The 12,577-nt window shown below is 45.8% G+C and overlaps 1 long non-coding RNA gene across 1 annotated transcript; it reads right to left on the bottom strand.

Annotated features, from left to right (window-relative positions):
• Nucleotides 1–493, bottom strand: LOC114151262 (uncharacterized). Its single transcript, XR_003596905.1, has 2 exons — nucleotides 359–493; nucleotides 1–55 (listed from the first exon to the last, which is right to left on the bottom strand). It is a non-coding gene; the product is annotated as an uncharacterized LOC114151262 (long non-coding RNA).
• Nucleotides 494–12,577: the final 12,084 nt, after the last annotated feature.

Raw genomic sequence — 12,577 nt, 5'->3', positions numbered from 1 at the left:
TGATGGTTCACAGTCCTTTATTCTACAGCCTTTGTGTGTGAACACACCGTAAGAGCTACAAAGTATACAAATAAAATACCATTAGTAACTCAAACAGTGTTGTTCTAACCTTTTACCTTAACATTGAATCTTTTACCTTATGTAATTTCTCATGCTATAATTATGTGTTACAATACACGTATTTATTAAACTCTTAACATCCCTGTGTCATGAAATAAAATACAACGTATTTCAACTGTTGACGGTTGACCAAAGAACATTAGCACCATCTAGTGGCAAAACAAAACCGTCACACTCAATAGCGAACTACAAGTTCCGCAGGAAAACTAAACACATATTTACACAACAAAACACTCACATTGTTCCCTCATCAACCAAGCGCCAATTAACTGATTGACTACACCTTAATTAGAATTACTCCGTAATTATCTACCTTTCGCTCCGACCCGTGCGCGCTCTCTCTCCGAGCAGTTTACAGTTTGCCACCTTTCCGTTCCAAGCCCTTTCACAATAAAAGCATAGACTGCCATGTCAACAAATACTCCTTATTTACATGAGGAAACACAAAATACTAGTAAGGTCATTTGCACTCCCACCAAATCATTAGAGCTTAACTAAACAAATGGAGCGATAATGATTTCCTAAAGAAGAAATGACCTACAGGTCATTTTAACCTTTAACCTCTATGAAATCACAATACATAGGAAAGAATGCACCTTGAACTATAGAGTATAGTTAAACAGTCTCTAATAGTAGAACCGATTTCTGCACTGGGCGTTCCGCTATAGAAATTTTACGGGAACATTGTCCTTTCTCCATCTTCCGTTCTCCAAAGCGAATCTTTGCTTTTCTTACAAGTCCATCTTTATCAGTTACTATGTCCATTACACGTGCTAATCTCCATTCATTGCGAGGTAAAACGTCCATCTTCTCCATGACAACATCTCCAACCTTCAGGTTTCTCTTTGGAGTATGCCATTTCTGCCTTGTTGCGATGTTGGATAGATACTCCCTTTTCCAACGTGACCAAATCTGCTCTGATAGGTACTGCACTTGCCGCCATCTTTTCCATGCATAAATGTCTTCCTTGATTAATTTACCTGGAGGGGGCAGGGCTGCCTTTGATTTCATGGTGAGCAGGTGATTTGGGGTCAACGGCTCTGGGCTGTTTGGGTCACTGAGGTTATCCACTGTAAGGGTCTGCTGTTCACAATCGACATTGCCTCATAAAAGAACGTCCTTAAAGATGAGTCATCCATCCTGCCTGACGAAAGTGAAGCTGTCGAGCGCAGAATGTTTCGAACCGTCCTGATTTGCCTTTCCCACACACCTCCTGCATGGCTTGAATGAGGCGTGTGCATTTTGAAGTCACACTGCTTCTCGGCCAGAAATGTGGTAATGCGGTTAGAGTCCACTTGTTTTAAAGCTTCCTGCAGTTCATTTTTAGCTCCGACAAAGTTGCTTCCTTGATCACACTTTATCTCACTGACTGCTCCTCTTATGGCTATAAAACAACGGAGCGCATTGATAAATGCGTCTGTAGTCATATCGTCTAACATTTCTGTGTGAACTGCTCTGCAACAAAGACAAGTGAAAAGAAGTCCATAACGCTTGTGCACCTTTCGAGCCTGTTTGGTTAGAAAGGGACCGAAACAGTCCATTCCACAAAATGTAAATGGTGGCAATGGCTCTAAGCGCACTGTTGGTAGATCAGACATTTTCTGTTCCTCTGTTCCTCTTCTGAGTCTACGACACTTTACACATTGGTGTATAAAGTTTGCTACAGTTTTGTTGATGCCAGGAATCCAAATTCCATTTGACCTGATCTCATTGATTGTCATTCCTTTCCCTTGGTGTTGCACCTTACTGTGGAAATGAGCAATTAGTAGCAGAGTGACATGGTGACATTGCCTGGTGACTCTTTGGAACTAATACTGGATGTTTCAGTGAGGAAGATAAAGAAGCATCCTTTAGCCTTCATCCCACCTTAAAAGAATCTGGCAAGAAACCAGAAGTCAAAGCTTCACGTCTGGAGAGGAACAAGCACCAGGTAGTCAATCACGGCGCAGACAAAAGTATTTTATATTTTATTTGTTTAGAGTTTTTTAATTATAATTTTTTTTGGATGTTTTTAACACGCTTTATTTAGTTTTCGTCCCCCTTCTTCTGGTGTAAACCATACGTGACTGTCTCACTGGAGGCTCCTGCACGAACGGGAAAGGTTGTAAGGGAGCAACTTCTTCTGTTTTTATGCACAATGTTCAAAAGTTCAATAAAGAAATTGTTGGGGGAAAAAGATAAACATTTATCTTCCAAAAAAAAAAAATGTCTCAAACTCACAGTGCAGTAATTAGTTTCCTTCAAAGCTTCCTTTAGAACAGATGTGTCGAAACGTTTTTCCACCAGGGCCAACACAAGTTAAGTGGAAAGTTATGGAGGGCCACAAAAAATGTTTTTACATTTTTTTTATTGGGTCTTTTTTTGTTTGTTTAATCTTGGGGATATGCAATATTTATATGAAAATAAATGATGTTTTTCTGACATTTTGGAGATGTTTCCTGTTTTTGTCCAGGGAAAACACAAAACCTTGTGTCTGAAAAACAAGAATTGTAAAACAGTCGCTTTTCCTTCAAAAACCCTTTGCTGCATTTGCTTTTGAGTGAATGTCGCTGAATGCTTGTGGTCATATTTCCTATAAAGTTACAGTAAAATTCTCTGGCTTGTACCCAAAACTTTCTTTTCCATGAACAACTGAGTTTGTGGGCTGGAGGGCCAACCTTGTGTCGTTCTTTAACTGCTGTCGGAGGGGGCCACACTTTAACATCCCTGCTCTAGAAGGACTTAAACTTGACTGTCTTCTAACTCAGACTATCCAACCTGACTGAGCATGAAAGGATCTGCAGAGAATAGTGGTAAAAAAAATACCCACCCAAACCAGGTGCGCCAAAGTTATAAAAAGCTACCGAAGAAGACTTGAGGCAATGATTGCTGCCATAGAAGCTTGAACAAAAATTTTAAACAATGACTGCGAAACGTTGTAAAACGCTGGATTAACAAGCTTGTGGTGATAAAAACAAAAATCAGCTTTTGCCTCGAGATTCCGAGAAGAAAAAAAATTCTAGCATCTGCAACAAAATGTATAAGAAGCAGAAGGATGGGAAGTGCTGGCATATATTTTGAAACATCCAAGTAAATGAAAACGTAAGTTGGGCATATTTACTCTATTGTCTTACTCTGTGCCTTGTTGTGAAATGACAACAGTTTTTTTTTATTTTTCATGACCTCAGGGTACTGGTTACGCATCGCAATAGACCGCTCCAAACACATTATGTCAGGTGAGGGAGGTGTGTGGTTGTTGCGCAACTGTCCCGCTGCCTCAGACTGCAGCTACTCTCACATCCGTAACAATAGATAGAGCATATTGCTGAGGAAGTTGGTCAATCATAACTGTCTTGCAACATCAGAGACAATGTCAAACTGTGTATGCAGAATGGTACGCTGTGAGAGGGAAACCTCATGTGACACAACATCCTGGTAAATGGGTCATCACTGCATCACTGCTGCGAGAACTGAGTGACTCTGAAGTCTTAAAGGACAATTTTCAGAATGTTTTTTTTATTATTATTATTTTAGTAGAGGTTTGCGTAGAGGAAGAATGTTTTAATACAGACTCAACGTCAAGCTAAACGGTAAAATATTTATGTTGTCATTGTTATCAAGTTGATGTTGATCAAGGACATTTGTCATAAAAAGCATAATGCAAAAATAAATGTCTGGTGTGAAACCTCTGCAGCCGCCAAGTGACAGTCAAAGTTGAGCTTTTTATGGATCATATTACAATAAAATCAGCTGGTTGCAAGTTTTATAAAATGGAAATATGGACTCATTTTGTAATGCATGTAAAAAAAAACCAAAAAAAAACCATTTACCCCCTTGAATGTTTAACCATTTTATTTCTTTTCCAAATCAGTCTTCATCAACAAAACGTTGCTTTTTCGAAAGATTTTTGGTTAAAAAAAAGAAATCGCAAAACAAAACCTCCTTATTGTGAAAGTGAAAGCTGGTTTCTACAAAATGACAATGAAAGCAAAATACCAAACCTAAAATAAGTGTGAGTAAACATTGGAGTCAGTGTTTAGTAGATCCACACGTGCTTTCTTTCACTGTCTACTTTGGGCTCAGGCCCGCAGAGTTCGCTTGAATCGGACTCAGACCCAATGTTTGCGTCTCGGGCTGTTTGGATTTTTATTTTTCATGCGCTCTAAACTCTGTTTCCTGTTTATGTGCGGATACTCTGCCATGCCGTACATGCGCACTTAGCTGCGTTTCCCTCCGTAGCTGCTAGTAGCACTTAGCATTCATTAGCAGCTCATTGGCGGGAGTGAGAGCGTTGCGCAACACGACAACAGTCATCCGGTCGGAACACGGTGTGCTAAATAATTCAACCAAGCCTCGAGGCAGATCATTTACCTTGAGGAATTTAAAAAATCAAGGGACTCCAATCATTTGATGAATCATTAAAGAATGAGTTCTAGGTTCTTCATGTGAATCACAGGGACTGAACAGGTGGGTCGACTTCAACCCCCTCCATTGATTGTAGAAGTTTTAGTCCATAGCCAGGTTTGAAGAAGAAGAAGTAGATCTTTAGGTACGACTTTAAGTTACTTTGGAAAAGAGGCTTTAGCTGTAATATTTGTTTGGCTCCAGTAGTTGATTTGAGAACAACTGGACATGGTCTTGTTGAGGAAGACGTACTATGTAAAATCCACACTTTATTAGCTTCACATTATGTTAGAATGTTATTCGCTCATCTAAAACATACCGGGAGTGTTGCTTTGATTCTTTCGTACATGTTTGAGAAATCCTGTGATCTCCCCTGGCAACCATTCTGTTTGGAGAAACATTTTGTCTCACCAAGGCATTTTGGCAACTGAGCTTCCGTGTCCCAGAGCAGCCTTCCCCCGCGACTCCGCCACTCAGCTCCTTCAGACTATCCAACAGCAATTAGCAAACACCTGTTGGAACTGTGCATCTGTGGAGCTCATTATACAATCTACTTCTTGGTGCAACACTGGTAAAAATCTTGTTAAAGGGTTAATTGAGAAGCTGTGATGACGTGCTGAAGGCGGGGTTCTAGAAAAAGCAGGAGCTACTTAAAGAGACAGAGGCCCAATTTCAAGGGATTAAATTGTGAAGTGAAATGTCTTGTAAGTCATAGTTGACATATACTGCACTGCTATAACAACTGAAAGTTGATTGTGCTACAAAATGGTGCTATATACCTGGAAAACGCCACTCCTCCATGGGCTGCCACCTTATCGTGGTGGAGGGGTTTGAGTGCCCCAATGATCCTAGGAGCTATGCTGTCTGGGGCTTCATGCCCCTGGTAGGGTCACCCAAGGCAGACAGGTCCTAGGTGAGGGACCAGACAAAGTGCAGCCCGAAGACCCCAATGATGAAGGAAAACCTTGGACTTGGTGTTCCCTCGCCCGGACGCGGGTCACCGGGGCCCCACTCTGGAGCCAGGCCTGGAGGGGGGGCACGATGGCGAGCGTCTGGTGGCCGGGCTTTTACCCATGGAGCCCGGCCGGGCTCAGCCCGAAGAGGAAACATGGGCCCCCCCTCCCATGGGCCCACCACCCGTGGGAGGGGCCAAAGGGGTCGGGTGCACTGTGTGATGGGTGGCGGCCAAGGGAGGGGACCCTGGCGGTCCGATCCTCGGTTGCAGAAACTGGCTCTTGGGACGTGGAATGTCACCTCTCTGGTGGGGAAGGAGCCGGAGCTAGTGCGTGAGGTCGAGAGGTTCCGGCTAGAAATAGTCGGTCTCACCTCGACGCATGGCTCTGGTTCTGGAACCAGTCTCCTTGAGAGGGGCTGGACATACTTCCACTCTGGAGTTGCCCAGGGAGAGAGACGTCGGGCAGGAGTGGGCATACTTGTTGCTCCCCATCTCGGCACCTGTACGTTGGGGTTTACCCCGGTGAACGAGAGGGTAGGATCCCTCCACCTACGGGTGGGGGGACGGGTTCTGACTGTCGTTTGTGCTTACGGGCCGAACGACAGTTCAGATTACCCACCCTTTTTGGAGTCCTTAGAGGGGGTACTGGAGAGTGCTCCTTCTGGGGACTCCCTTGTTCTGCTGGGGGACTTCAACGCTCACGTGGGCAACGACAGTGAGACCTGGAGGGGCGTGGTTGGGAGGAACGGCCCACCCGACCTGAACTCGAGCGGTGTTCTGTTGCTGGACTTCTGTGCTCGCCATGGATTGTCCATAACGAACACCATGTTCAAGCATAAGGGTGTCCATATGTGCACTTGGCACCAGGACACCCTAGGCCGCAGTTCGATGATCGACTTTGTCATCGTTTCATCGGATCTGCGGCCGTATGTCTTGGACACTCGGGTGAAGAGAGGTGCGGAGCTGTCCACTGACCACTACCTGGTGGTGAGTTGGCTCCGGTGGCGGGGGCGAAAGCCGGTCAGACCTGGCAGGCCCAAACGTGTTGTGAGGGTCTGCTGGGAACGTCTGGCGGAATCCCCTGTGAGACGGAGCTTTAACTCCCATCTCCGGCAAAACTTCGAACACGTCCCGGGGGAGGTGGGGGACATGGAGTCTGAGTGGACCGTGTTCCGTGCCTCCATTGTCGAGGCGGCCGATCGGAGCTGTGGCCGCAAGGTTGTCGGTGCCTGTCGCGGCGGCAACCCTCGAACCCGTTGGTGGACACCTTCGGTGAGGGATGCCGTCAGGCTGAAGAAGGAGTCCTATCGAGCCTTTTTGGCCTGTGGGACTCCGGAAGCAGCTGATGGGTACCGGCGGGCGAAGCGGCATGCGGCTCGGGCGGTTGCTGAGGCAAAAACTTGGGTGTGGGAGGAGTTTGGAGAGGCCATGGAGAAAGACTTCCGCACGGCTTCGAGGCGATTCTGGTCCACCATCCGGCGTCTCAGGGGGGGGAAGCGGTGCAGCACCAACACTGTTTATAGTGGGGATGGTGTGCTGCTGACCTCTACTCGGGACGTTGTGGGCCGGTGGGCAGAGTACTTCGAAGACCTCCTCAATCCCACCAACATGCCTTCCACTGAGGAAGCGGAGCCTGGGGACTCTGGGTTGGGCTCTCCAATCTCTGGGGGCGAGGTCGCCGAGGTGGTTAAAAAGCTCCTCGGTGGCAAGGCCCCGGGGGTGGATGAGATCCGCCCGGAGTTCCTTAAGGCTCTGGATGTTGTAGGGTTGTGTTGGTTGACGCGACTCTGCAATATCGCATGGACATCGGGGGCAGTTCCCCTGGATTGGCAGACTGGGGTGGTGGTCCCCCTGTTCAAAAAGGGGGACCGGAGGGTGTGCTCCAATTATAGAGGGGTCACACTCTTAAGCCTCCCTGGCAAGGTCTATTCAGGGGTCCTGGAGAGGAGGGTCCGTCGGATAGTCGAACCTCGGATTCAGGAAGAGCAGTGTGGTTTTCGTCCTGGTCGTGGAACACTGGACCAGCTCTACACCCTCAGCAGGGTCCTGGAGGGTGCATGGGAGTTCGCCCAACCAGTCTACATGTGTTTTGTGGACTTGGAGAAGGCGTTCGACCGTGTCCCTCGGGAAGCCCTGTGGGGGGTTCTCCGGGAGTATGGGGTACCGGGCCCTTTGATACGGGCTGTCAGGTCCCTGTATGACCGGTGTCAGAGTCTGGTCCGCATTGCCGGCAGTAAGTCGGGCTCGTTTCCGGTGAGAGTTGGACTCCGCCAGGGCTGCCCTTTGTCACCGATTCTGTTCATCACTTTCATGGACAGAATTTCTAGGCGCAGCCAAGGTGTTGAGGGGATCCGATTTGGTGGCCTCAGGATCTCATCTCTGCTTTTCGCAGACGATGTGGTCCTTTTGGCTTCATCAGATCGTGATCTGCAGCTCTCGCTGGATCGGTTCGCAGCCGAGTGTGAAGCGGCCGGGATGGGGATCAGTGCCTCCAAATCCGAGGCCATGGTCTTGAGCCGGAAAAGGGTAGAGTGCCTTCTCCGGGTCAGGGGGGGTGTCCTGCCCCAAGTGGAGGAGTTTAAGTATCTCGGGATCTTGTTCACGAATGGGGGAAGAAGGGAGCGGGAGATCGACAGGCCGATTGGCGCAGCGTCTGCTGTCAAGCGGGCGCTGTACCGGTCCGTCGTGGTGAAGAGAGAGCTGAGCCAAAAAGCGAAGCTCTCGATTTACCGGTCGATCTACGTTCCCACCCTCATCTATGGTCATGAGCTTTGGGTCATGACCGAAAGAACGAGATCGCGGATACAAGCGGCCGAAATGGGTTTTCTCCGTAGGGTGGCTGGGCTCTCCCTTAGAGATAGGGTGAGAAGCTCAGTCATCCGGGAGGGACTCAGAGTAGAGCCGCTGCTCCTTCACATCGAGAGGAGCCAGTTGAGGTGGCTTGGGCATCGGGTCAGGATGCCTCCTGGACGCCTCCCTGGTGAGGTGTTCCGGGCACGTCCCACCGGGAGGAGGCCCCGGGGAAGACCCAGGACACGCTGGAGGGACTATGTCTCTCGGCTGGCCTGGGAACGCCTCGGGATTCCCCCGGAGGAGCTGGAAGAAGTGGCTGGGGAGAGGGAAGTCTGGGCCTCCCTTCTGAAGCTGCTACCCCCGCGACCCGACCTCGGATAAGCGGAAGAAGATGGATGGATGGATGGATACCTGGAAAACATATATTACTGCCCCTTTAAGAAGGGACTGGTGTTGTGGCCAAGTCATGCAACCATTTTGAGCAAAGGCCTTATCAAAAGTCAGGGACAATTTAGGTCTATTGTACACATCTTGCATCATTTGTTCTATGCCACTCTTTTTTTTCTCGTAGATATTTTCATTTGGATGGAGCCTGTGGGCTGAGCTCACCAAACCAGAAGAGTTCATTTCCATCTGGAAGCATCAAAACAGAACCAGGTGTCACTCAGGCAGGCCGCCACTGAGTCAGACTCTGGATAGGTTATGTGATGTGAAGCCGGAGGTCGTCACCAACAACGTGGGCGAACAAACGGCACTCGTAAACCTATTTGCAAGTCCGTACTCCATCATCATCATCAGCATCCCGAGGTGGGAAGGCGTTCCGCTGCTCCGGCATGGTTTGGCAGCAGCCGGACGCATCACGTACGGATCCGCCAAGGATAAAAAACCAGAGGAGCACAACCCACCATCCTAGTCGGCCATACTGTCCGTTGCACCTTAGCAGAGGCACAATCACAAACATTCACACTAGGAGAGGTACGACTCCGTGTGAAGTGACGTTACCCGGCTGGAAGCCGGCCCTTCCTGACTCTCCACGCATTCCCTTCCCGTTACCTCCTGCTTTTTACAGATTGGCTTTCATATGGTGAAAATTCTGTAAGCCGGTCAATTAGCAGAGAGGATTACACGCCGCTTCACACAGGCTGACCTCATGGCTGCCAAGGCAGAAAGCAAGGCGGGGTCATTGTTGAACGTCGAGGCCCCGCGGGTTTTATTGAGCGTGACTCATGATTAGGAATTTTGACAGTGAGTTCAGCACAGGCGAAACTAAGCCAGCGCCATATGCTCCTTTTGGGGGGTTGGGGCCAAAAAAGTCCAGAGAAGACGTCCAAGTTTCTCAGAACAACAGATTTTCCCCCAAACTTCACAAACAGTTCAGCTTGTCGGACGTGTAATTGTCCGATGGTTCTGGTATGCCACAGCAGGACTATATCCATCTACTCATCTGAGACTCTAAGAAATGCCTCTGAAATATCCACTTTCATCCAAGCGTCCCAGTACGTCGACAGCGTGTTTTATTTTTAAAAGCGTCTCCGGTGACAAAGGACACTCTAACCCCTCGCTTGGATTACATGCGGACGGGTGCAAGCATCATTATGTTCTACGCATACATGCTTTTTAATAGGTTGAGAGGGAGACCAATCACACCTTGTCAACCTGTTGCCGGGATACCGGCAGTGTGGTTGCTAAACACCGGTCCACAACTTTTACATCATGGACTATATTTCTGAAAGTTAGAATATGAAAGAATATTACATTACTGCGCAGAAGTGCTGAAGCAGGTCCCAGCAGCACCTGCTCGTTCAGTGTAAAATATCAGCGCCCCTTAACCCCGCCGCCACCGACCTCCCCCCCGCCCCCAAAAAAGCTCCCGACTCTTGGAACAATTTCCTCGTTTAACGCCCTGCTCGCATGTGAGAGGATAATCATCTTCTAATCCTAATTAATTGTCGGCCCAAAAATAAAAGGCTGAGGAGCGTTTTGAGTGAGAGCGAGTGTTTTGAGTTAAATATATCTTTTTTTTTTATTATCTAGTGATAACGGCTCGGTTATAGTTTTCCAGGGATGAGCATTTAGCTGTAATTTGAGGCGCACGTTTATTTCCGTGTACTAATTAAATCTCCCATCAGATCGTTGTCGGTTTAATTAGGTCTTCTCTGTTTCAGCTCTGCGTTTTGGCTCTTTTCTCTCTCTCTCTCTCTCTCTTTCTCTCTGCTGTAAATGGGGAAATTATTAACACCGCACCTGATGCCAGCTCTGCCCCATCAGGGATGTTGACTGACATCAAAAGGCAGGTTTAGTGTTGGATTAGCCGTGATTGATGCTTTGTGGTTCACTGGTTGATCTGCTCCTCAGATCTGGGACCAATTGGAGGGAAAGCTTTGATTGTGTTTACTCCGGCCGGTGAAGGGATTCTCTCTCCTGGGAAAAAAAAGCAAAGCGGTCCAGTTGTTCTTGTCTGAACTGAAACGGTTTTAATCCACAGGTTCGTGGGTTTTTGTTTTGGTTTTTTTCGCTCCCTCTCTCTCTGATCCGCTATGAATCCTGCTTATCTTGGTTATGCCTGAGGAAGAACTGCCGGCCATGTTTTTTGGGGGGGGGGTTTGTCTCGTTGCTGTTCATATTTTTTTTTATATATTCAAGAACTGAACTGAAAAGTCTGCTTCAGTTTGGTTTTGCTTCAAAATGGAATAATCCTTTGCAGTAATAATGATGATATGTCCAATGATGTACAGATTTAAAGCCTTTTTTTAAAGTCTTTTGAAAATGAAATTCAAAAAGTTACTTTTTCAACAAACAAAAAGTCTCTGTCCCTTCCCTATTTTACCTTCTTTTTTTGTCAGTCGTCATACTTTTGCCTTTCCGAAGTTCCTATTTTTATACCTCGAGTTGGCAACATTTTTCAAAAAATGTTGAATTCATAATTCTAATTTATAAGTAAGAATTTATAATTGAGGCAAAAAAAGTTTTTAAAAAATCGTCTGAGTAAAATAAAGACCAAGTGCAGAGCCAGGAGTAGATGAACACAGGAAGAGAGAAATCCCTGGGAAGAATTTCATTTTATTGTTGGACAAACCCAACATTCCAATAATACCAACAAATAAATAACAACCGGCCTTAAATGTGTGTTTTAAATTAAACGCATGTAGTATATAAAAAAAGAAAAAACACACTAGGAGTTCCTCAAGTCTACGTGTTCGGCCTACTTTTATTGAACATCTACATGATGCTCTTTGGCCAGATTATGGAGTCTTTCAAGATCTCTTACAATATCTACACTGATATTATACAACTCCATTTCTCTGTGTTACATATTGACCATAGTCCATCACTGTCAGTGGATCTACATTACTTGAGTCTGAATTTCTTCCAGCTTCATACGGAAGTCATTGTTGTTGACTTGGGTGTCATTATTAAATCAGAGTTTAAACTTTGCTATCACATAAAGTCCAAGTCAAGTCCAATGAAAGTCTGTTCTGTCCTAAGAGTAATTAGTGCCAATCTTAGAGAGTTCAATTATCCTGAGATCTGTGGTTTTGGATGCAGAGAGAAAATATCTGCAGAAAATCTTCTTAAGCACAAGAAAAACACACAGAAAGGCCCTGGAGCTTCTGCAAGGTAATGTGTGGTCAGTCCATTTATAATCAGAATAATTCGGTTCAATGCAATTGTCATTTTAAATAGTCTGTTGGAGGGAAAACTCCCTTTCCTGTAACAGACGGGATCAGCAACTAGCATCAAATCTTTTGATTCAGTAAAAGTGGTAGAATATGTTTTTGAACGTCTTTTGGGTTGTGATCATAACATCTTGACACAGCATGTTGCAGCTACATTACAACTATAATGTTTCTGTTTGTTTTGGGGTTTTTTTTGTGAATTAAAGCACAAAGCGAATGTTGGAAACATTCATGGTAATATGTTTTCTTTAAAGTAGAGAAGTAAAAATTATTCAACTGTTCACTTGCTTAACCAGCTTAGATTGCTTTTCTGTGAAGGTCGTAGAACGTAACGTTAAGCTGCAGGTAGAAGGTTCTGGGTTTGAATCCCGGTCCATGGAGTTTGCAAAAGTAAGGAGCGAAAAATAAATAGTGATGTGAAAAAAAAAAAAACATATTTTGATTATTAGTGGAAAACTCAAAATTGCGAAATCAAATTTGAAGCGTGAAACTGCACTGAAAAATACAGAACGCAGCTTAAACTTAATTACTTTAATTGGTCACAAGTAAGTAAATGAAGTTTATCCAACTTACTTTATTAAGTTTATGAAGTTCTCGAGGCAAACAAAGTCTGATGAACTTCATTCAATTACTTGCGATATATAAACAC

The sequence above is a fragment of the Xiphophorus couchianus genome, chromosome 9 (genome assembly GCF_001444195.1).
Source record: "Xiphophorus couchianus chromosome 9, X_couchianus-1.0, whole genome shotgun sequence".
Lineage (NCBI taxonomy): Eukaryota > Metazoa > Chordata > Actinopteri > Cyprinodontiformes > Poeciliidae > Xiphophorus > Xiphophorus couchianus.
The sequence above is the reverse complement of the archived record's forward strand: the minus strand, read 5'-3'. Positions and strand labels throughout refer to the sequence as shown.